General features: G+C 38.9%; 1 pseudogene; it reads right to left on the bottom strand.

The window, feature by feature from the left end:
* Positions 1–18,807: 18,807 nt before the first annotated feature.
* The window catches only part of LOC131395939 (PSME3-interacting protein-like), an 82,131-nt pseudogene continuing 74,910 nt past the window's right edge, over positions 18,808–26,028 (bottom strand).

Raw genomic sequence — 26,028 nt, 5'->3', positions numbered from 1 at the left:
CCCCGTTCACCCTCCTCTCTCCCCGCTTCCCCTCTGGTAACCACCAATCCAATCTCTGTCTCTATGTGTTTGTTTGTTGTGTTACTATCTTCTATTTATGAGTGAGATCATACGGTATTTGACTTTCTCCCTCTGACTTATTTCACTTAGCATAAAACCCTCAAGGCCCGTCCATATTGTCACAAATGGCAAGATTTCAACCTTTTTATGGCTGAGTAGTATTCCATTGTGTGTACATACCACATCTTCTTTATCCATTAGTCCCTTGATGGGTACCTAGGTTGCATCCAAGTCTTGCGTATTGTGAATAATGCTACAATGAACATAGGTGCATTCATGTTTTCACGTTCTGTGGGTAAATATCCAGGAATGGAAGAGCTGGATCATATGGTAGTTCTATTCTTAGTTTTTTGAGGAACCTCCATACTGTTTTCCATAGTGACTGCACCAGTTTGCAGTGTATGAGAGTTGCCTTTTCTCCACATCCTCTCCAACACTTGTTATTTCCTATCTTGTTAATTATAGCCATTCTGATGGGAGTGAGGTGATATCTCATTGTAGTTTTGATTTGCATTTCCCTAATAGTTAGTGATGTTGAACATCTTATCGTATTCCTGTTGGCCATCTGTATATCTTCGGAAAAATGTCTGCTCAAATCTTTTGACCATTTTTATTTGGGTTGGTATTTTTTTTGTTGTTGAGATGTATGAGTTCTTTAAATATTTTGGATATTAACCCCTTATCAAATATATGGTTTGCAAATATATTCTCCCAATTGTTAGATTGTCTTTTCATTTTGTTGATGGTTTCCTTTGTTGTGCAGAAGCTTTTTAGTTTGATGTAGTCCTATTTGTTTATTTTTTCTATTGTTTCTCTTGCCTGGTCAGACACGGTACTTGAAAATATGCTGCAAAGACCAGTGTCTAAGACTGTATGGCCTATGTGTTCCTCTAGAAGTTTTATGGTTTGAGGTCTTACACTCAAGTCTTTAATCCATTTTGAGTTAATTTTTGTGTATGGCGTAACATAATGGTTTACTTTTATTCTTTTGAATGTGGCTGTCCAGTTTTCCAAACACCATTTGTTGAGGAGACTTTCCTTTCTCCACTGTATGTTCTTGCCTCCCTTGTCAAAAATTAGCTGTCCATAGATGTGTGGGTTTATTTCTGGGTTCTCAATTCTGTTCTGTTTGTCTGTGTGTCTGTTTTTGTGCCATTGCCATGCTGTTTTGATTACTATAGCTTTGTAGTATGTTTTGAAATCAGGGCGTGTGATACCTCCAGCTTTGCTTTTTTTCTCAAGATTCCTTTGGCTCTTCAGGGTCTTTTGTTATTTTATATAAATTTTAGGATTCTTTGTCCTATTTCCATGAAAAATGTTGTTGGAACTTTGATAGGGATTGTATTGAATCTGTAGATTGCTCTAGGAAGTATAACATTTTAACTGTGTTAATTCTTCCAATCCAAGAGGACATTTTTTAGTGTCTTCTTCCATTTCTTTCAAGAATGTTTTATAGTTTTCAATGTATTGGTCTTTCATTTCTTCAGTTAAGTTTATTCCTAGGTATTTTATTCTTTTTGTTGCAATTGTAAATGGGATTGTATTCTTAATTTCTCTTTCTGTTACTTTGTCTTTAATGTATGGAAACACAACTGATTTTTGTATGTTGATTTTGTATCCTGCAACTTCACTGTATTAATTTATTATTTCTAAAAGTTTTTTGGTGGATTCTTTAGGGATTTCTACATATAAAATCATGTAATCTGCAAATAGCGACAATTTCACTTCTTCCTTTCCAATTTAGATCATATTTATTTATTCTTCTTGCCTGATTGCTCTGGCTAGGACTTCCAATACTATGTTAAATAAGAGTGGTGAAAGTAGCATCCTTGTCTGGTTCCTGTTCTTAGGGGGATAGCTTTCAGTTTTTCTCCATTGAGAATGATATTAGCTGTGGGTTTGTCATATACAGCCTTTATTATGTTGAGGTACTTTCCTTCTTTATCCATTTTATTCAGAGTTTTTATCATAAATGCCTGCTGTATCTTTTCAAATGCTTTCTCTGCATCTATTGAGATGATCATGTGATTTTTAGTCTTCATTTTGTTAATGGGCTGTATCATGTTGATTGATTTGTGGATGTTGAACCATTCATGCATCCCTGGAATAAATCCCACTTCATCATGATGTATGATCTTTTTAGTGTATTTTTGTATTCGATTTATTAGTATTTTCTTGAAGATTTTTGCATCAAATTTCATCAGTGATATTGGCCTGTAATTTTCTTTTCTTGTGTTGCCCTTGTCTGGTTTTGGTATGAGGGTAATTTTGGCTTCAGAGAATGAGTTAGGAGGCTTCCCCTCTTCTTCAATTTTTTGGAAGAGTTTTTTAAGAAGGTTAGGTATTAAGTCTTCTTTGAATGTTGGGTAGAATTCACCATGGGTGCTGTCTGCTCCTGGACTTTTATTTTTTTGGAGGTTTTTGATTGCTGTTTCTATCTTCTTACTGGTGATTGGTCTATTTGAATTCTCTACTTCTTCCTGATTCAGTTTTGGAAGATTGTATGATTCTAAGAATTTATCCATTTCTTCAGATTATCCAACTTGTTGGTGTATAGCTTTTTGTAGTATTCTCTTATAATCTTTTATATTTCTGAGTTATCTGTTGTAATTTCTCCTCTTTCTTTTCTGATTTTATTTATTTGAGCCTTCTCTTTTTCTCTTGGTGAGTCTAGCTAAAACCTTGTCTTTTTGTTTATCTTTTGAAAGAACCAGCTCTTGGTTTCATTGACTTTTTCTATTTTTTCTTAGTCTTATTTCATTTATTTCTGCTTTGATTTTTATTATATCCTTCCCTCTACTGACTTTGGGCTTTGTTTGTTCTTCTTTTTCCAGTTCCTTTGGGTGCAGTATTAGATTGTTTATTTGAAATTTTTCTTGTTTCTTGAGGTAGGCCTGTATTGCTATAAACTTCCCTCTTAGAACTGCTTTCGCTGTATTCCATAAATTTTGGCATGTCTTATTTTCATTTTCATTTGTCTCCAGGTATTTTTTGATATCTCCTTTGATTTTTTCATTGACCCAATCATTGTTCAGTAGCATTTTGTTTAATCTCCACATATTTATGGCTTTTCCAATTTTCTTCCTGTAGTTGATTTTTAGTTTCATGCAGTCGTCATCGGAAAAGACGTTTGGTATTATTTCAATCTTCTTAAATTTACTGAGACTTGTTTTGTGGCCTAATATATGATCTATCCGGGAGACCATTCCATGTGCATTCGAAAAGAATGTCTATTCTGTGGTTTTTGGATGGAATGTCCTGTATATATTTACTAAGTCCATCTGGTCGAATGTGTCATTTAAGGCCAATGTTTCCTTATTGATCTTCTGTTTGGATGATCTATCCATTGGGGTAAGAGGAATGGTAAAGTCTCCTACTATTATTGTGTTACTGTCTATTTCTCCTTTAATGTGTGCTAATAATTGCTTCATATATTTTGGTGCTCCTATATTGCATGCATAGATATGTACAAATGTTATGTTCTCTTGTTGGATTGTTCCCTTTGTCATTATGTAGTGCCTTTCTTCGTCTCTTGTTTTAGTTTTGGTTTCAAAATCTCTTTTGTCTGATATAAGTATTGCTACCCCAGCTTTCTTTTCATTAACATTTGCATGGAGTATCTTTTTCCATCCCTAAACTTTCAGTTTGTGAGTGTCTTTAGGTCTGAAGTGTGTCTCTTGCATGCAGCATATATATGGGTCTTGTTTTTTATCCAATCAGCTATCTTCTGCCTTTTTATTAGAGCATTCAGTCCATTGATATTTAAAGTAGCTGTTGATAAGAATGTACTTATTGCCATTTTGCTACTTTTTTCTGCATGTTTTAGTAGTTCTTCTCTGTTCCTTTCTTCTTCTCTTGCTCTCTTTCCTTGTGGTTTGATGGCTTTCTTTAGTATTATATTTGGGTTCTCTTCTCTCAGTTTTTTGTGTATTTATTATAGGTTTCTGATTTGTGATTACCATGAGGTTCATTTATAATAACCTACTTATATAGCAATCTATGTTAAGTTGATGGTCTCTTAAGTTTGACCTCTTGCTAAAAGCTCTACTCTTTTACTCCCCTACTCCCACATTTTATGTTTTTGATATCATATCTAACCTCTTTTCTGTGCATGTGTATCACTTACCCTCTTATAATGGAAATAGATAATTTCAGTACTTTTGTCTTAGATCTTCATTTTAGCTTCATAGATGGTTTATCTGCTACCTTTACTATATATTTGCCTTTAGCAGTAATTTTATTAGTATTATTATTATTTTTTTGATAATTTTCTTACTCTTATTTGTGGTCTTTTCTTTTCCATTTAATTATTCCCTTTAGCATTTCTTGTAAGACTGGTTTCTTGGTGGTAAACTTTAGTTTTTGCTTGTGGGGAAAACTCTTTATCTTTCTTTTCATTCTGAATGATAACCTGGCCAGGTAGAGTATTCTTGGCTGTAGGTTTTTTCCTTTCAGCACTTTAAATATATCGTGCCACTCTCTTCTAGCCTGTAAGATTTCTGCTGATAAGTCAGCTGAGAGCCTTATGGGGTTTCCTTTGTGTTTGACTTCTTGCCTTTCTCTTGAGGCTTTTAGGATTCACTCTTTACCTTCAATTCTTGACATTTTGATTATAATGGGTTTTGGTGTGGGCCTCTTTGGATTTATCTTGTTGAGTGCTCTCTGTGCTTCCTGTACCTGGATGTCTGTTTCTTCCCTTAGGTTAGGGAAGTTTTCAGCTATTATTTTTTCAAGTAGATTTTCTGCCCCTTTGTCTCTCTCTTCTCCTTCTGGGACACCTATAATATGGATATTAGTGCACTTGATGTTGTCCCAGAGGCCCCTAGGCTGTCCTCGTTCTTTTTAATTCTTTTTTCTTTTATCTATTCAGCTTGGTAGATTTCCTCTATTCTTTTGTCCAGCTCACTGATCCATTCTTCTGTATCATCTACTCTGCTTGAATCCTTCTAATGAATTTTTCATTTCTGTTATTGTATTCTTCATTTCTGATTTGTTCTTTTTTATATTTTCCAATTTTTTGTTGAAGATCTCACTGAATTCATCCATTCTTCTCCCAAGATCAGTGAACATCTTTATGACCAATAGTTTGTACTCTTTAGATTGTTTACCTCTGTTTCATCTAGTTATTTTTCTGAAGATTTGTTCTGTTCCCTTATTTGGAACATATTCCTTTGTCTTCTCATTTTGCCTCTTTCTCTCTGCTTATATCTATCTTTAGGTAGATCAGCTATGTCTCCCAATATTAGAGAAGTGGTATTATGTAAGAGATGTCTTATGAGGCCCAGCAGTGTGTTTCCATCTCATCGCCAATTCCAAATGTTCCAAGAGTGTCCTCTATGTGGGCTACATGTGTCCTTCTGTTGTGGCAGGGTTGTTCTTGCTGCAGGTGCCTCGGGAGGCTAGGCTGTCCCCCTGGCTGGCTGGTTGAAACTCTCAGCTTCCTGTGGCTACTATGGTCCTTTTAGTCACTTTATTGGGCATGGGGAGACCCAGCACAGTTGGCTGCAAGATCTAACAGCACTTTCCTCCTGCTGCAGTTTTTCTGTTAAATGAGTAGGTCCCTAGTGTGGTTGGTTGCTAGGCTCAGGGGCTTATGATTGCTGCAGACCTCTGGCTTTCAAGGCTGTTGTCAGCCCTCTCTGGAGTGCTGCTGGGTGGGGCCAGCCCCATGTGTGGCAGCACACAATTGTTTCAAGCTTTGGAAGGTGGGGCCAATCCCTTATGTGGCTGTTTGAGAAGCACAAGTCTGCTGCAGCTGACAAGCCCCACCCTTCACAGGCCCACACACCCTGTCCACACAGTCCTTCCCCATAAACATGCCCCACCCCACTGAAGCAGATCCACTCTCCCTGCTGCAGAGGCCCCACACACTCTGCCAACACAGGCCCACCCCTTGTGCATACTCTGCTCCACAGAGTTGGATCCACTCATCCTGCTGCAGAGGTCCCACACACCCTACATGTGCAGGCCCACAAGTTGCCCAAAGGCTTGCTGTTGGGTAGGGCCAGTCCCTAGGATGAGTTGCCTGCCCTGGCTGAGCTGGATTAAATTAGTGCCCTAGTGGGTGGGGCAGACTCTGTGCTAACAGACAAGGGGAAGAACTCCAATGGCTTTTGCCAGGGTGTGTGTCGTCATGCCTGTACTAGGTGACAATAATGGCTCCCGCCAATGTCTTAGTCCCTGGGCAGGTGGTCCCAGCCTGGGGAGATCTCACCTCTTGCCAAGACGTGCCCAGAGCCTATCAAGTGAGTTTCTTTTCACCAAGGGACTGTGCACCTTTCTTTCTGGTGATTTTAGGCTGCTTTCAGAAATGGTGAATTTTTGCATGGGCTCTTTAAGAGTAGGTTTTTCCTTCCCTTATGTCTGATACCTTTTCTGGGGGTATTCCCTGTTGTTGTTAATAGCCAGCAAAACCAGATATTATGACACTCATTTTGGTTGTGGTGAGTCCAAAAGCTGCTTATTGTGGCAAAGCTCTCCCACTCAGATCCCCCACTCCTCCAGGAAAAGCGTCCTACCTTAAGATTGCTCCCAGCCATGAAGCATTGTGGCTGAAATTTGGCTTTTTCCTCTCCAGAAAGGAATTTCTGCCTCTTCTACCTCAGTCAGCACTGCCCCTTATTGTGAGAGTTCTTTTTATCCAGTTTTCAGTTCTCTCTCAGGGGTAATTATTCCAAGTGTAGTTCTACATTTGTTGTGTCTGTGGGAGGAGGTGAGTTCAGAGTCCTCCTATGCTGCCATCTTGACACCAGATCTTTATGACTCTTAATGTTTCAAATTCCTACCCTGTACTTGACATATAAAAGGCCCTATATGGGTGATGTGATAATTGAAGGAATGACTGTATCCTATGCAGGCAGACAAAGGTAGATCATATTATAGCGATTACTAGTTGCCTTTGTCCAAGATCATGCAAAATACAGCATCAAATAATGACAAAGTCCTGAGTAATGTGCTTACCTTTTGGTCCTCCTTCAAAAAGAAATGAGAAGGGCATTTCAGGTGAGGATAATGGCATGAAGAAGACGTGGCTCTGAAAAATACTGGTATAAGTATTGTGGATTGAAGAAGTACTAGATGTCATAGTTCCCCTGACTCTTTATATGGTTAAACATGGAATATTCTGGAGCCCTGGAATATCTCAGATTCTTGTATAGTGCAGATTCTAGAGAATGCTAAACTGTTCAGCAGATCAGGATCTATGGGTGTTAATGATTCCACTATGGCATCAGGAAACAAACAGATTTCAAGGTCTCCATCATGGAACTGACAATCCTTGGGTTGGGACAAGTCTGAGTTGAAGCATATATCATTTCCAGGAGAGCCACAGGCAGCCTAGCGTGTTAGAAAGAGCATTAGATTAAGAGTGAGGAGATTTGATTTTGTTACTGAGCAATGAGCTCCTTCTGCTTGCTGCAAGACTAGCCAAAAAGTCAGGAGGCAAGTTGGTGGAATAGAAAGGGTTTATTTGTTTTTAACAGCAAAGACAAAAAATGGTGGACTAGTGTCCTTAAAGCCAATCTCACAGAACAAAGACTACAGGTGAGTTATATAGAAGCTGATCTCTGGGTGGATCAGACATCTGGTCTTAGTTCCTGATAATCTTTTGTTTTACTGGATATCCATCAGAGACCGGAGCAACACCCTATACCCTGATTTAGTTTGAAGATAATAAGAACAAAATCTTTAATATGTATAGTAAAGATTACTGTTTATGTGAGTGGCACCAACAATTTCTAGATTTGATTCCACCATTAGCAAGCTGTATGACTCAGTTTCTTTGCTTATAGAATGGGAGGTGGTGGGTCCCACTATCCCTTTTGGATGTATCACAAAATGCTCTATGATTCTATGAACGAAGGTGATTCCTGGGGTCACGTCAGAGGAGAGAAGTGGAAGTCTGTGAGGTAGACTTGTCTGTCTGCTTTCTCTTGGAGACACTTTCATGTCATCAAACTATAGAAATAACTGGCAGGTGAAAGCATGGTAAACTAGCTAATAGCATTGATTTTGGAATAAAAAGGATCTGGGTTCTGGGCTCCAAGACTGCATCCACTCTTAGTAGCTGTCACGTCTTCTGTAAAATGAAGATAGAAAAATCTACCTCTCAGGGCTTTCTGAGTGTTAAATGGGTTCATAATGTAAAGTGCCTGTCACAGCCTGGAGACACAGTGAGGGTGATGACAACACTACTTAACTTATTCTCCCTTGAGATGACCACTCTTCTCTTATCTTGCATCTCCCTAATCATCTCCTAACTGTTTCTAGGAAGAAAAAATATCTAATTTTAATCCTCTTAAAATATGGGAAGAAAATATTGCAAAGTGAGTGAGATGGGAAAAGAAGAGGTATTTTCTTGCTGGAAGAAGTTATATTAGGAACACAGGAGATGGGACGGATTACTTGGAATGCAAGTTTTGGGATTCCCTCATATACCTTTGTCTATTAAGGAACTGTTAGAGGGAACAGACAGGGTAGAAAAAGATAACTTTTTGATGATGCTGAAACAAACAAACAAACCTGAGCTCAGACGCAAACTATTAAGATTATAAACATCCCTTCTTTTGTTATTGTCGATAGAGAAATGTGAATACACCCCTTATGGTCTCTTTCTCCTACCTCTATTCAAAGTTCTTCCGGTGACCCCTCTACTTAATTAACCCCCAACAATTTTCCATCACAAATTAGAACAACATTCAAATTCCTCCCCATAACTGAAAAGGCTTTGCATAAAGTGTCTCTGGCTTCTTCTTGATCCCATCTCCACCATTTTCCCCTTTGTTGCCCCACCTCAGCCTCGCTGATCTCTGAAGCTGGTCCACTAATATACTAAGCCAGAGCTTGTCTCAGGGCACTTATAGTTGTGCCTCCAGTCTAGAAACTTCTCTCAGACCTCTGCTTGATAGGCTCCTGTTCATCCTTCAAGTTGCAGCTCAGATGTCATTCTATGAAGATGCCTTCCCTGGCTCTCTTCTCTAAAGCAGCCCCACGTTCAGACATTTTCTATATTCATGAGCCTGTTGTATGTAGTTCACAGCACTTTGTATTTTCTGAAGATGATTTGGCTAATTAATTAATTCATTGTCTGTTTGTTGACTAGTTTACTTTCCGTCTTTCCTACCAAATGGCAAGCTCTCTGAAGACAGGAGCCCTGTCTACTTAGTTCACTGCTATAATGGAGGTGTCTAGAACAGTGCTCAGCACACAGTATTTATTCAATTAATATTTGCTGAATAAATAAATGAATGTATGGATGTTCATGTTAGCATTGTCCTACCTTGTTTCGGGAGTGGAGAAGTCATCCCCCTTTAGCCTAGCCTTAGGTCCACTTGGGCACATCTGAGAAACAAAAAGTGAATTAGTCCTTTTGCTTAAAATAGCATTATTTGCAGAGCTTTTTAAATACAGATGCCAGCACTGCATCCACCAATTAAATCAGAATCTCTGTGAGTGGGGCTTGAGCGTTGATAAACACAAACAAAATAAGCAAACACAATAAACTCTCTGGTGTTTCTAAGATGCAACTAGATTTGGCAACTATTAGCATACATTTTACTCATCCCAAAAAGAGCTGTAAAGTAATCTGCTTTTAAGAGTCCATGAAATGTTTGGAAATAAAGTTTTAAAGTTTGCAATTTGTGTTACACGGAAATCTACAAAGAACAACAGACTGGAAAGAATAGACTGGTGGTTGCCAGAGGCGGCGGGTGGAGGGTGGGTGATGTGGGTGAAGGTGGTCGAAAGGTACAAAATTCCAGTTATACAATAAATAAGGCCTAGGGATGTACATACGTCATGGTGACAGTACTTAACAATACTGTATTGTATATTTGAAAGCTGTTAAGAGAGTAGATCTTAAAAGTTCTCATCACAAGGCAAAAAAAATAACAGACTGGAAAAGACACTATTCTTAACTAAAACAAGAGGGAAAATAGAGTCTGAAATTCAGCCTCAGTTGGGTTAGATGGTCCACTATGGACATCCTGTCCTTGATTTTGTTTGCACTATTCATTAAGCCTCTGGGTCTTTTGCAGCTGGTCATTGTCCTGTGATCTCTATACTGTTTATACTGCTTCCATCTTTCTCTAAGGATTGCTAGGGGTTCCTTTACTACTGTTGGTACGGTAGTTAGAGCTCCTTGGACGACAGTGGCATTGTGCTTTGACACATTTAAGGCAGGTAAACATTGATATAATTTGAATGGGAGTTGTGTGGCATTGTAGAAAAAGCCTAGATGTTTGAAGTAGCTATGGCAGAGACAAATGAAACAATGAAGTGCAATTGAATTTAAGAAAACCATTTATGCAGAGATTGAAAGATATGCTTTTATTATCTCAATATCAGGTTCTCCCACAAAGTTCTCAAGCACGTGAATCCTGTACTACATAAATGTGTATGCATTGCTTTATATTGATTTTTGAAGGCAGAATCAGTTACATTTACACTTTAATCAATCCAGATGCAATGGGCCACTGTAATTACCAAACGTTTAGAATCCAAATTTTGCTGATTAGAATTCTGAAACGATGATTTATTAGAAAGAGCATAATGATTCCAAATGATTTCCTCGGGAGAATCCTTCCATTATTAATTATTAGGAAATGCTGCTCCCTAAGAACTCCCCAAAGGAGATTGGAAAGAAAAGAATCAAAAACAGCAAAAGGCAGAGAAAGATATATTGATGTAATTGTAGTTAATGTGCTACGCATCATGACCAAAGAGTGCTTTTTATATCTCTTATTAAAAAAGAAAGGCGCTAATTTAATTTTAAATATCTGTGAGAAAAATTATAAAGCAGAAAACTGCAAACAGATGTTGCCAGGCATGAGACCTTGTCTCTTTGGTGACATGAACCTGTTTAGAGGCTGCTTTCTCCACGGCCCTGCCATGACTTTTCCCCAATGGTCCTTCAACCATGCTACTTAAAATTAGGTAGAGATGATTAATTTGTCTCTGCCCTCCTCTGAAAAGACATACTGCATAGAGGCTTTGATCTGATCACACAGGGAGGTCTCCTTATGGTCCAGCCATCCCAGGTTGGAATCAGAGCAAAGGCTCATATGATTATATGTGTCACTGTTAATTGAGCACTAATGTCAGTGTTCATTAGGAACAAAGGGACATGTGGCACTGCAACCAGGGCTTAATTTTCTCATTAACTGTATAACGTTAAGTGGTACCTATGATAGCAAAATCACTGTGTAACTTCATGGAAAAGAGCATATTGTATTTTTGTGTGGTTATGTTCTTTCAAAAGGCTAGAAAAATTATTAGAAATCCATCTGGTATTATTAAGTAGCCATTTGAATATAATTAGTTTAGGATCATGCCTTTTGCAGGAAGGACACCTGCAATGAACACAATTCAAATCATAGTGATTTGTACCTTTTCCTCTTCCTGGTGATCATGGGCTGGTTTTCTTGGCATTTGACACTGTCATGCGCATGAGCCTTCGCCACCCCCCAATCCACCCTCTAAAGCTTTTGTGACAGTTTTCTAAACCTGTCTCTTCCAACTGTACCTATCCCTGCCGCTTACCTCATCCTAATGCCGATGGCAGAGATGAGCTATCAGCTGCTTTGGAGAATTGCCCCACAAGCCTGTGGTTTGGCAAATTTGAAGGAAGTACTGTTTCTGATGACAACAGTGAGTGATACAAGCTTCTAAGTATAGAGATGTGCCTGGGCTATCAGGTGAAATTCATCTCCCCTGGAAGAGTTTAGGGCGGGATTGTGATGAGCTCTTTGTAAAATGCTTTCATGTTGAATGATTTAGTTTGGGTTATAAAAATGAAAACAAATATCACATCCTATTCTGAACCCAGCTTGAACTCACAGGAATGACATGAATAGATTCTAGGGTGGTAGGTGGGAGGGAAGAAGTGGAACTTAAATATCCATTGCTCTGGAGGGAAAAAGATGTCAAGAAAGATTTTGTCTGTGAAGGGACATAAAACTAGATGACTTTGAAGATTGTCTTTGAATGCCAGAGTACTAAAAATGGGAAAAGAAAGGCTTTCTTGTAACTCAGCTTGAATCATTATTAGAAGTAGACAACCTTTCTAAAGGGACAAATTAGGCTGGCTAAAAGTTTGGGGTGAGGTTTAGAGGTGAATCGGGTGAACAATGATAAGTCAGAAAAGGAGGTAGGAATGGGTGACTGCGCTGAATTTCTAAGCCTGTAGAAACAGTTTTAGGAGTGGTTGTCTACCCTCATCCTCAAAAGGAAAGAGAGGAATTAGATGTAGAAAAATAGTAGATAGTCTGTAGATTACTAATTTCTGCCTTGTCTGAAGTAATTGAAGAGACTGGATATCAAGTGGAGTCGTCGGAATTAGAGAAGAGAAGGAAAAAGAAAAGAAAAGGAGAGGAGAGGAAAAAACAACCAAAGATTCTCCACCTTAACCTGAAATAGAGATGCTCACTATATGCATTCTCCTAATAAAACTTTCTTAATATCGCCAGTACCACACATTTAAGTGACACTGTTTTGGCCACCATGCATGCTGCACAGTGTGTTCAATCCACCATATTAAAGGGAGAACTAGTCAACTCTGACGATATGAGTTTAGATCTCAGAGGTGAGGTCTGGGCTACAGTCATCAGTGGGCATGTGGATGCTATTTGATAACACCAGTTTGAGTAAGAGTTCTGGAGAGTAAAATTGAAAGGAGGGATCATGCTTAACGCTGCGAAAGGTAAACATTTAAAGGATGTGTGTGAGGAGATGGTCTGGAAAGGAGCCAGAGATGGAGAAGGTAGGGATGCAGGAGGAAAACTAGAAATACGTAGTCTACAAAGGGCAGAAGCTAAGTCAACTCTGTCTGAGACTACTGAGAAGTTAAATACATTGAGGACCAAAAAATACTAACTGTATTTTATAATATGGTATCGTGGATTTCTTCTTTTGGGACCTTAGTTTATCTCTGTCAAAAGAGGAATCGACTCTTTTAAAGACGGAGAAATTCATAAAAGTAAATAAAAATGTAGAACCTCAGTGCATAGAAAATACTTAAAACAGTTCTTGACAAGTAGGAAGGACTTAATATATGTTGGCTCTCATTATTATGACTGTTCAGTTATTGCAACAAGTCTGTAAAAATTCTCTCACTATTCACATTCTATAGAGAAGAAAACTGGAGCTTAGAGAGAAAAAGATGCTCCTGTAAGGTAAACGCAGTTCAGGTGCTATTAGAGCAGAACTAGAATCTTAATCTCTCTGACTCTGAAGTCCATGCTTCTCTCAACACACTGGAAGTTTCCCAACTCTGTTCTGAGGTGCCCATTGGTCAGAGAATGAACTTAAAGGGTCCTCTGTGTGTGGTATTCAGGAGGAGGGAGATGGGAGAATTCAAGAGAGCTGGGAGAAAGAGGCTCTTGTGTCACTTATTTGAAGCTTCCATTTTCTCTGTTACGTAAATTTGGTTCTTATGTAAGATTTCCCATAGAAAGCACTTTGCTGCTAAGAATGATAAAAACAGTATGATTTTGGAGACACTAACAATAAGCTATACACTCAAAGCCCTTCCCTTTCTCCCATCATAATAATCCAGAGTTCAATTTCACCATATTGACGGTTCATCAACAGGCTGTTGAACAGTGTCAAGGTTCTCAGATTAAAAAGGATATAAAACCTTCTACAATTTCATACTCTCTGGGCAACTTTATGACTTCTCTTAAGGAAGAAGATAACTCTCAGCTTTTAAGGGTCTTGTCTTTAAGTATATGCTCTGCCTAACCACTAGGTCAGACCCTGGTGGTGTAAGCAAAGCAAAGTCTTGTGATAATTCAGCCAAACGGTGACTTCCCTTGATTTCTCCCTGGTACCAATTAACTAGTCTGGAAATGATATTGAGTTGTTTTTGCAAAGCTTCTGAGAAAAAAAAAATACAATTAGACTAGACATATCTTTTTAGTTTCAATCTCTGTTAATGAGAAGTGAGAAACTGTTATACAGATAGTATGCTGCTCCTTTGTTCTCTTGAGCATGATATTCCTTTCACAATAAGCCTTTCATGACATATTCTATGTACAAGGTCTTCTGCTTCCCAATGAACTAGTTATTTTAATCTATATTTTGCAAGGTAAGTAACTTACCCCCCAAATCAAAAGGCTAAATGTGAAATACGTGACATTCAAAACCAGATTTTTCACATCTTAAGGTCATTGCCAAGAACTTCTGTACTGTTGAAACACTCCTTTCCAACACTCTCTCTGCTTTTCCCTGGCGGGCTTGCATGTAGGTCAAAGACCAGGAAAGCCCAGTATATTTATAAATTCCCTTAATTTGAAGTATTACCTGTTAAGAATGTTTGTATAGGTTCATGCAAGTTTTCCTATATTTTAAGCTTCTCTTTCTATAAATCTTAAGTGTTTATGGTGCCTTGGGTGATGTGAGGGTCAGAAAAAGCTACAATGAGATATGCTACATATATATGTCCAGCCCTGTGCAACCACTTTGCTTGTATTAAGATTCTACATCCTTGTTACAAGTAAACAGACAGTAAAAATAGAACCTTAATGTGTATCTGCTGTATCTTCCTCAGATATTATCACACACCAAAAGCGCTGTAACTGCAGGCCTCCCAGGACCAATTCAACTGACCCCATCTTATAAACAGAGTGATTAAGAATTGCATTTCAGAAAATTTGCAAAGTCACTTAACCAGACCATGTACAAAAGAAGAACTCTTGACCTGAAATGACCATGGAACCAACGATTCTCTTCCCCATGGAACCAAAGCACCGGGATATGACTGGATCTTAAAAGTCTTATCAGAAGTGAGGAGTCCGTCAGTCAGGAAGATCTGGTGTTAAAATTCCTTCCCCACCTTACCATAAAAGTTTAGAACCACATCATAAATGTGTAGAACCTTACCATAAATGCTTGAAGCCCACCAATCAAAACCTGTCTCTACAGTGTTTCTACATGCCAGCCTGTTTTCTCTAACCTCTTTTTCTTTTTCTTTTTTTTGTGTGGAAGATCAGCTCTGAGCTAACATCTATGTCAATCCTCCTCTTTTTTTACTGAGGAAGACTGGCCATGGGCTAACATCCATGCCCATCTTTGTCCACTTTATATGGGATGCCACCAAAGCATGGCCTGACAAGCGGTGTATCAGTGCGCACCCGGGATCCAAACCAGGACCGCCAGCATTGGAGCACGCACACTTAACTGCTATGCCATGGGGCCGGCCTCTCCCTAGCCTCTCAAATTTTGCCCCAAATCCTGAATCGGGGAGACAGATCTGAGGGCACATGCCCCCTGTCTCCCTGCAGATCAATCTCACAGAATAAAGATGATTTCTTCTCTCAAAGGCTGATGCTGTAATTAATTGGCTCGTTTACATGCATCGGGCAAGAGAACCCCAATTTTGTGCAGTAACAGCACTTTGGGAAGACAGACAAGTAAAAAGGCCATCACAAAATACTATGATAAAGGAGATAATAGAAATATGTACAAAGATTTGTGGAAATAGGAGAAAAAGGAGTAACTATGTGGGTATTCAAGAAGGCTCTTCAGAGGAGGTGGCACATTTCAAAAAGGTCTTGAGTTGTAAGCAAATGTTTTCCAGAGGAGAAGAAAAGGGAGGGAATTCCAGATGGAAGGAACAGCATATGCAAAACCAAGGAGGTATGTGTTAGCATATTTTGCTGGGGAAGAAATGAGCAATCCTAGAAGGAGAGCAGAGCAAGCTTAAGGAGAGATATGACAGGAGATAAAGCTGAAAATGTAGCTTGGAATTAGATTTGGAAGAGTCTTAAATGCCAGGCTAAGATGTTTGTACTTTATTCTGTAAGAAGTAGACAACCATCCTAGGGTTTCAAGAATGAACCTGCCATGATTAGATTGATTTGAAAAGATACATCTGGCTCTGTGTAGAAGAAAGACCAGAATGGAAAGAGACAAGAAGGAAGAGAAAAATGATCAAGATCACCTCTTGAGAGAAAAGTGATATATTTATTGACTGAAATATTGATTTATCTCCTTAAGCCCTATCTTCTAGCTCTCAACACTCTTCATGTTAGTTTAAATGTGAGCGCTGCTTTGAAAATGAAAGGCTTTTAGCTAGCTTGTTATGTGTCTTAATGAAATAAAACCTAATTTATCAGAACAAACAATCTTTAAAATACTTGAAAATGCAAGCACTTTGATGATCCTGATGGATAAATTCATAAGCAATATACAGGAAACGAAAATTATTAATATCCATAGAAGAGTTTCACAAGCATGCTGTTTCACACTTTAAACATTGATCTATGTGGGAGCCCTAATATAATTTAGAAGCAAGGCAAAGTTATCTATGTGGTATTATGGATCAAGACTTCTAAGTTAGTGGCCAACGATGGGAAAGAGTGTTAAGAACAGACTTCATATTTATAGATTTGAAGACCTATTAAAATCATGCAACTTTGGCTCTAAAATAGAAGGAATTCACATACTATGAGAAAGTGTGAGCATATTTTTATTGTGGACAAGCAAGAAGGGTTATGGGTGTTACCAACTCTCCAAGGCTGACGATCTCAAGCCACTGTGTCCTCTCTCTTTGGGCTTTGTGGGTGTGGAGCTTTATTAGCTTAGCTTTCTTCTCCCTTCTAGCATTTGTTTGTCTGCTGTGCTGGACTGTTTGCTCTGCTCAACCACAGTGTGAATGGCTTTTATTTGCTGTCAGTAAAATTATCTGATGACATATTGATAACTTTATTATGTCATATTTCATGTATGGCATGAAACACCCCACTTCTTCAGCCTCGATCCCTTTGGCTGTGTACTCCATCTACTCTATCCATTTTAAGCTCTTGACAGCTCTGGCTTGGGCTTCCTAGATGGCCTCTTACATCCACTCACACCATCTTTAATGGCTTTTCCCTGCCATGAAGAAAAGTGATGACTTCAATATGCAAATCTAAGTGTTTAAAATTAGTGGATGATTTCTTATCACTCCTGTAATAAAGACAAACTCCTTACCTTGGGCTTCCTTATCCTGCATATGTATCTGTCTGGTCTCATTTTAGACCACTTAATCCCTTCTTTCTGTGATCCACTTACAGAGATCTTCCTTTTTGTCGTGCTAATTTCTGTCACAAGGCCTTTGCACCTCCCATTTTCTGTCTTAAATCTTCTTTCCTTGCTTATTTGTCCAGACAAATCTCACTCATTCTTTAGATATCAACTGAAATATTATTTTTTTACTAAAAGCCCTCTGTAACCTCCTGCAGTTGTTCAAGGTTTCCCTTTACAGATTATCCTGACCATAAGTGTCTCTTTTTAGATGCAACACGTTGTAATTTCTTAGAATTCTACTATTTGGGAAATGTCTTTTTTCCCCACTAGATCATAAGTTTCACGAAGGCAGGGGTAGTGGTGGCAGGGAGTACATTTTAGCTGTCATTATTTTTCCCATTCACCTACTCAGGGGCTAGCACAGAGTCTGGCATAAATTAAATACTCATTAAATCATCTTTGAAATTTTTTAAAATTAATAAATGAATGAATGCTGGGCTACTGGATTTGAAGTCTTGACTCTATTCTGGCATTACAACTTACCAATTGTGTGACTTCGATGAAGGAAATGATTTTCTCTAATTTTCACTATACTTAGATGAAAAATGGGAATATAATACCAGTATTTAGTGCAGAAGACTACTAGACAATCAGAGGAAACAAACCAAGGGGGAGAGGAGACCAGAAACCTAGAACCTGCAACACAGTAGTTTCTCAGGGTCACAGCTTGGGCTCCCAGCAGCAGATGATGAGATGTAGCTTGGGGTGCAAGATGTTTCTTAGAGATTAAAGGAGAGCAGAATATGCCACCCCAAAATATGCATCTTTGGCATAAGGATTATTTTGAGCTGGTTATTTAAAAAACAAGCAGACATAGGAGAAGCTCTGAAAACTCAGCAGAAGTTACCCTTTTGTCAGAGACATTTATAATTATAAGGGAAATCTCCAAGTGTAAGAGTGTCTCCCTCTCTCTACCGGGAAGAGGATGACTAAGTCTCTAGAAAGTCTTATCAATGGAGAAGGCAGTGACAAATCTGCATTACAACCCTACCCTAGTTTACTGTGCTTTGCCTGATAACCTCCTATAACTGAATCACCCCTCCGACCCCGCCCTCAACCTCTTTTTTTGTCTTTAGCTAGAGATAGTATTTAAGGTAGTGGCTTGAGCCATTTCGAGGAGTTATTCAGTTTTCCTAAATATTTAGGTATACATGTTATTAAAATTCTGTTTGTTTTTCTCCTGTTAATCTATCTTTTTATTGCAGTAGGGTCTCAGCCAGGCACCTAGAAGGATAGAGGGAAAATTATTTTTCCTCCCCTACAAGATCATTACATGTGAAAGGAAGGGGAAGGAAGCAGGACTGGGCAAAGGGAGAAGTTGAACTCTAATGCAGACCCAGCACAACCTCAGCCAACTCAGTGCTGTCCTGCAACAAACTAAAATGGCGTGACCTTTATAGCCTGCCCCACTGGGTCCCTGGACACAGGCAGCCCAGGGAGAAAGTGAGTTCAGTGAAGCAGCTCCCTGGAGCTGAGGCTCACCCTGATGGAGCTGATGACACCCCTGGCCTCTGGGCAGCAAGTCTGTCCTTGCTGCCTAATTTTTTTTTCCTGGCACAGCTTTAGATGGGGTTAAAATGTCTCAGTGTGTGCAGGAAACAGGCAAAGAAGTTTTCTGAGGGAGGTAATGTCTGTAGAGAGAATGAACCATCTGGTCTACTCTTGGAGAGGAGTTCCCTGAAGCTAGCGGGCCTCGAGGAAGGTATTGGTTTGGAAGATGGAGGGGACGATCTTGCCGGTGGTGTTGCTAGGGGAGGAGACGATCGTGCCGGTGGTGTTAATAGTACATTCGCTGTCTGTGCTGGACCCAGAGTCACTGCTCCCAGAGTAGGGGCCCAGGCCTGGGAGGATGCTGAAACAGACTGGAGCTGTAACTTCAGGCCCCCCCGGGACGACTTCATCTGACCCCATCTCTTATCAACAGAGTGATTAAGAATTGCCTTTCAGAAAACGTACAAAGTCCCATAGCCAGAGCATGCACAGAAGAAGAAATCATGACCTGAAATGACTGCAGAACCAAAAATCCTTCCCCCCATAGACCCAAAGGACTGGGACAAGACCAGGACTTGAAAGTCAGACTCTTATCAGAAGAGAGAGGTCTGTCGTTCAGGAAGATCTGGTGTTAAAATTCCTTCTCCACCTCATCATACATGTTTATAACCCTATCATAAAACTTTAGAGCCTCATCATAAATGTTTGGAACCCTGTCATAAATGTTTAGAACCTCATTATAAATGCTTGAAGCCTACCAATCAAAACCTATCCTGCCAGGTCTTCCATGTGCCAGCCTGCTCTCCCTAACCTCTTAAATTTTGCCCCAAATCCTGAATCAGGGAGACAGATCTGAGGGCACATGCCCCCTGTTTCCCTGCAGATCGATCTCACAGAATAAAGTTGATTTATCCCCCAAAGCTGATGCCATAATTAATTGGCCATTTATGTGCATCAAGCAAGGGAACCCAAATTTTGTGCAGTAGCACAGCAGAGAGGCAGTGGATGGAGGGACCACTCAGGGAGGTGCTTCCAAGAGACACGCAGGACAGAGTCTCTTGATTCTTGTCATCTTGGTCAGGGTCTGATTTCAGTCTTTACAGACTGTTGCCACTCTCTGAGCTCTTATGCTTCACAGCTCCTGCTGACAGCTTTGCCTGGGACAATGTGTTCTTGGTTCTTATAGGTTTCACAGCTAGTTTCTTCTCCACTTCTTTATTGTTATCTGGAAAAATTCCAACATTGTTGAGATTACTTTTGTATTCCTTCAGTTCTTCTTCTCTTCATTGCTCTTCTGTTAGTTTCTGCTGCCTCATCAAGGACCTTGGTCTCATCTTCATCTAAGCCTCTTCCCATGTTTGTGAATTTGAACCGCTCCTCATACTCCTGCTGCTTTCTGTCTCTCTGTTCCTATCTCCTTTCATATAGGGACCAAGGGTCATAAACCTCATCTGGACATTTTTCTGGATCTTCATGTTTTCAAAATTTCTTTCATTCTTCTTGCCACATCTACACTCCCACTCAGTGCTTTCATTCATGGGGGCAGTTGGTCAGTCCATCAGTCACTCTTTCACAAAATGCCCAAATGGGCTTCCACAGACCCTGCATTTCACAAAGGTTCAAAACGAGCAGTCAAGAGTACTGATATTAAACCTTTCCTGATCAATGACACAAGACACAGAAGACACCGAAGGAAGTGATGGATGCTGAGAAGAGGAAATTAGAGAGAGAAGTGCCAATTAATCTAAGGCTGGAGATCACACGGCATAGAAGGAAGCGAATGAGTCTGCTTTTGAGGAGACTAGGAAGTAAACTCGACTTGACCACTACAAGTGATTGTTTACATTTACCAAGCACTTTCTACTTGTCTGTGTTTCAGAAATTTGAATAATGTATAAATGAACTTGTTTAAAAGGAAGGAAAAAAAAAAAACAAGAGAATCTATGCTGATTTAAATTAATTTCACTATAAGATTATTCATGCAATAAACGTAAAACTAGTTAGAAACTTCATAGGCTTACAGCTAATAAACAACTATAAAACCACAAATTTATAATTAAATACATAAAAAATTTCACATTAATAAAATTCACAATAACAAGCATGGATTTTTCTTGACAGGTGACATTGTTCGGCTGAAATAAAGTCCCTGCTTGGCATGTGATTGCTATGCACAGGTTCTTTTGCAATTGAAATGTCAATTGTACCATGTACGCTGTGGGAATCAAAATTGTGATCATTTTTCTCTACTGAAATTATTATAAAACCGTTATTCCTATAGTGTGGTATGATGTAATTTGACCTTCATTTGGCATACGTGTGTCGCTCATGTAGTAGAATTGCTACAATTCTTTCTTCATTACTGCCTAACCATTAAAACGGTTCTATTTGTTACCGGCAATTTTATAACCAAGAATACAAATGTGAATCCTGAAATCTTATGGAAATATTTTTTTTTATAAACTGGTCATCCAGATTACCCATAATATACAGACATTAATATTTTCTAAGTTATTTTTTTAAATGGAAATAATTTTGGATGATTTTTTGGAATTATTTTCTTTAAATTTTTGCTATATATTGCTAGTGATTTCCAATATCCACTGTCCTCTTCAGCTGAAGTTACAGAATCATACTTTTCAACTGGGCATATCGCTGCTCACATAATAGGATGTATTTCCCAATGCTTCTTGAAGCTAGACGAGGCCATGTGCCACCGAGAAAGATATCACTGTAAGTTTAACGAAATGCAACCATGAAGGATATTCAAAAAGAAGATGATATGTCGTTCTTTTCCTTTTTTCTCCACGCTGCCCCCTAGAGTATGGAACTCATGGCTGGAGTGCTGGAAGCTATCTTGGATTGTGAGGGCAAGAGGCATACGATAGAGATGTTGGAGTAGAAAGCTGAGATGCTCGTGAACTCATGACCATGGTGCTGTCACACAAGTCTTGGCTTTCATTTACATGACAGACAAATGCAATTTTATTTTTCAAGTCTCTGTAAGACTCATAGTCCTGATACAAAATTATGATATAGACTTGTTCAACTTTCATCACATTGTCCATAAAATTCCTCAAAATGTGTATTCTCTTCACTTATTCATATGCAATATAGACAAGAACCTATGCTATAGTGTCAGGTTCAAAAGCCAGGCTAGGCCATCTATTAGCTGTGTGACTTTGAGGAAGCTGCTTAATTTCTCTAAGCACTAGTCTCCTGATGTATAAAATAGTGATAAAAATGTCATAGTGGTGTTGTGAGTATTAAATATGATCATGCACATAAAATGGTTATCAGAACAGTTAGCATAAGCTAAATAAATAATGACTTGAAATTTGTGATGATGTTGATGACAACATCATCATCATGTGATGATCTCTTCATACACAGGGACAGTTACCTTTCATCACTTCCACCCAACCCAAAGATAGACACAATCTTAAAGAAACAAAGTTGACAATCTTTCTGAATATTTCTAAAGAGATGCCTAAAAAACTCTATACATAGCTCAAGAATAAGCAGTTCGAGGCTTTATTGAATTTCAATACAAAACTATAATCTTTCCAATTGTACAAGAGAGGATGCAAATTCCTCTTTCAGACTATGATTTTTCTAGTATAATTGCCCCCTGAGAGCACTTGAGTCATGAAGCCGTCCAGTGCACATGTTACCAGTGGGCTGGCGTGTCCTTAACAAGCACATGAGCCCCTCTCAGTGCACCTTGAGGAATTCAACATATGGTCATCAACATCTCTGGATTGTCCACAGTGCGATTCGACATGAATCTCTGTTAAATTGTAACCGATTAAACATTACATGGCATAATATTGCATTTAACAGAATTAGGATGTTATTTTATTCTATGCATTTTTGTCTGTCCCTGACACCATATGACAATCCACCCCCTCCAAAAAAACTGCCTGTCAGTCATTCCTACTGACATAGCTGGTTTTGGAAGACAAACAAACTTCATCAGGCTTCCAATGCACGTCTGGAAGAGAAAACACTTTGCAAAAATCTGTTGAATTTCAGGATTTTGCTGGTCTGTTCCACTCACCAAAGGGAAAGCCAAAGGCCACAGACTTCAGGCCACGATGATCAATTTACTTAAAATAATGTAATCACCTTTTCTTACAACATATATTTAATCCCATTGTGAGCTACGTAAAATCAAAAGTTGTTTTCTTAGTATATTGCCTAATTACTCGCTCCTCTTTTGCTTCTCGTGTTTTTAAAATACATGCTTAAACAGTAGAAAAAATAAACAAATGGGACTACATCAAACTAAAAAGCTTTTGCACAGCAAAGAAAACCATCAACAAAACGAAAAGACAACCTAACAATTGGGAGAAGATATTTGCAAACCATACATCTGATAAGGGGTTAATCTTCAAAATATATAAAGAACTCATGCATCTCAACAACAAAAAAACTAACAACTCAATTAAAAAATGGGCAAAAGACCTGAACAGACATTTCTCCAAAGAAGATATACAGATGGCCAACAGGCACATGAAAAGATGTTCAAAATCATTAGCTATCAGGGAAATGCAAATCAAAACTACAATGAGATATCACCTCACACCCGTCAGAATGGCTATAATTAAGAAGACAGGAAACAACATGTCTTGGAGAGGATGTGGAGAGAAGGGAACTCTCATACACTGCTGGTGGGAGTGCAAACTGGTGCAGCCACTATGGAAAACAGTGTGGAGATTCCTCAGAAAATCAAGGATAGAACTACCATATGATCCAGCTATTCCACTGCTGAGTGTTTATCCAAAGAACTTGAAAACACCAATGCATATAGATACATGCACCCCTGTGTTCATTGCAGCATTATTCACAATAGCCGAGACTTGGAAGCAACCTAAGTGCCCATCAAGGGACGAATGGATAAAGAAGCTGTGGTATATATACACAATGGAATACTACTCAGCCATAAGAAACGATGAAATCCAGCCATTTGTGACAACATGGGTGGACATTGAGGGTATTATGAAAAGTGAAATAAGTCAGAGGGAGAAGGTGAAATACCGTATGATTTCCTTCATTAAGTAGTAGATAATAACAACAATAAACAAACACATAGAGACAGAGATTGGATTGGTGGTTACTAGAGGGGAAGAGGGGAGGGAGGAGGGCGAAAGGGATAATTCAGCACATGTGTGTGGTGATGGGTTGTAATTAGTATTTGGGTGGTGAACATGATGTAATCTATGCATAAATAGAAGTATAATGATGTACACCTGAAATTTATACAATGTTATAAACCAATGTTATTGCAATAAACAAAAAATTTAAAAAAAATAATAAAATACATGCTTATACACACACCTGAAATAATCAATAATAAAAAAAAAATAAAACTTGATCCTCTGTAGTAGTCAAAAAGACTTGATGAAACACAGTGGTATTTCAAAATTCTCCTGCAAGCTTTTGCTGTTGTTGAAAGGCTTCGAGAAAATGGTATTTTTAATTTTTTCCCCCTCACCAAAGGAGTTCAAATGATTCATGTAGTTCTTATGTGTTGAGTGCCTTTTTCTGGTTTGGTCAATTTTCTTTGTACTGGCAAATGTGTAGAGGGACTATTAGGTGTTCTTTGCCCCTTTGTTTTGTACCCTTGTGTGTGAGGCTTGTCAACAATAGCGATCCAAGTTTCAGATTTCAGGACTTCAGAGATCAGTTGACGTAGTATGTGGGGAAAACGAGACTCTGCAAATGTGCGTGCTTGGATCAATGGAAATGAGTGTCCAGTCATTCAACACCTCAACCACGGAGAATAAGTCCTCTGTAAACTCCTTTAGATGGGCCAATCGATGGATTCATTGATTTTTATATTTGTCGGACCACTCTTTCTCGAACATTATTTATATATCATCAGAAGATCTTGTAAAAATGCCAACTCTGATTTGATAGTTCAAGGGTGGGACCTGAGGTTCTGCATTTCTAACACTCTCTCAGATGATTTCAATGCTTCCTGTCCACAGACCACACTTTGATAGTGTGACTTGAGGCCACCACTGCCATTGAGAATTCAAGAGGCAGTTACATCTTAGAGTTTCTGCTGGTTGCTCCTGTTATTCACTATTATGTTTGTCCAAGAAATATTTACTGGGCTACTACTATATACCGTGAACAATCCTGCTGCAGAAGTTCAGTAGGGAAACAAAATCACTGTCCTCTCAACACTGCTATTCTTTTGGGGACCAGGAGAGAGAAAACAAATAAACAAGTGTGGTAGGCAGAGTAATAGCTCTCCCTGATAATATCCGTGTCCTAATCCCTGGAACCTGTGAATATGTTACGTGGCATGGTACAGGGGAGTTAAAGTTATATATGGAATTAAACTTGTTAATCAACTGACCTTAAGATCGAGGAATCCTCCTGGATTATCTGGGTGGGCCCAATGTAATCACAAGGGCCCTTAAATTGGAACAAGGAGGCACAATGTCAGAGTCAGAACAGTATGATGTGAGATAGTCTCAACCAGACATTGCTGGCTTTCAAGGTGGAAACGGGCCATGATCATGCCAAGGACTGAAGGAAGCTGGAAAAGGTAAGGAAACAGATTTTCACTAAGAGCCTCCGTAAAAGAATTCTAGCCCCACCAACACCTTGATTTTAGCATGACTTGTGTCAGATTTCTGATCTACAGAATTCTAAGATAATAAATTTTTGTTTCTTTAAGCCACTAAGTTTGTGATAACTTCTTACAAAAGCCATAGAAAACTAACACAACAATCAAACAACCAATTAAATAATATGTTCTTTTGGTGATGTTATAAAGAGAAAAAAATTAGTTAAGCAGGATAGGGAGAAGGAAGTTTGGGGCTACAATTTTATATAGGGATCTCTAGAAAGTCATAATAAATAATATATGATTTGATGATAAATGGAACGAGGGAAAAAGAGTTAATCAGGGTAAAGCAGAAGAAAGTGGACATGTGTAGGGGGTGGCTATTAATTTTATATAGGGTTTTTGAGAAGTCATCTTTAATAGGATGACATTTGGCCTGAGATCTCCAAGACGCAAGAGAGTCATGCAGATATATCAGAGAGGTGCTATCCAGGCAGAGGGAAAAGTGAAGATCAAGTCCCTGAGGTGGAAGTAGGCTTTACATGTTTGAGAACTAGCAAGTTGACCAGGCAGGCAGGGTGAAATTAGCTAAGGTGAGATTGGTAGGAGACGAGGTCAGAGAGACAGGGAGGAGCGAGGACGTGTGGCCTGAGGCCATTTGAAGCCTTTGGGTTGCATAGTGTGGGAAAATATTACAGAGTTTTTAGGAATGGAATGATATACTCTGAACTAAGGCTTAAAAGGATTATTCTGGATAGTTTGTTAAAAATAAATAGCAAGGGCGTAAATTTGGTAAAAAAGGAAAATCAGTTAAGAGGTGCAATAATCCA

Source organism: Diceros bicornis, chromosome 32, assembly GCF_020826845.1.
Source record: "Diceros bicornis minor isolate mBicDic1 chromosome 32, mDicBic1.mat.cur, whole genome shotgun sequence".
NCBI classification, from domain to species: Eukaryota; Metazoa; Chordata; class Mammalia; order Perissodactyla; family Rhinocerotidae; genus Diceros; species Diceros bicornis.
This window is presented reverse-complemented; position numbering and strand designations above follow the sequence as displayed.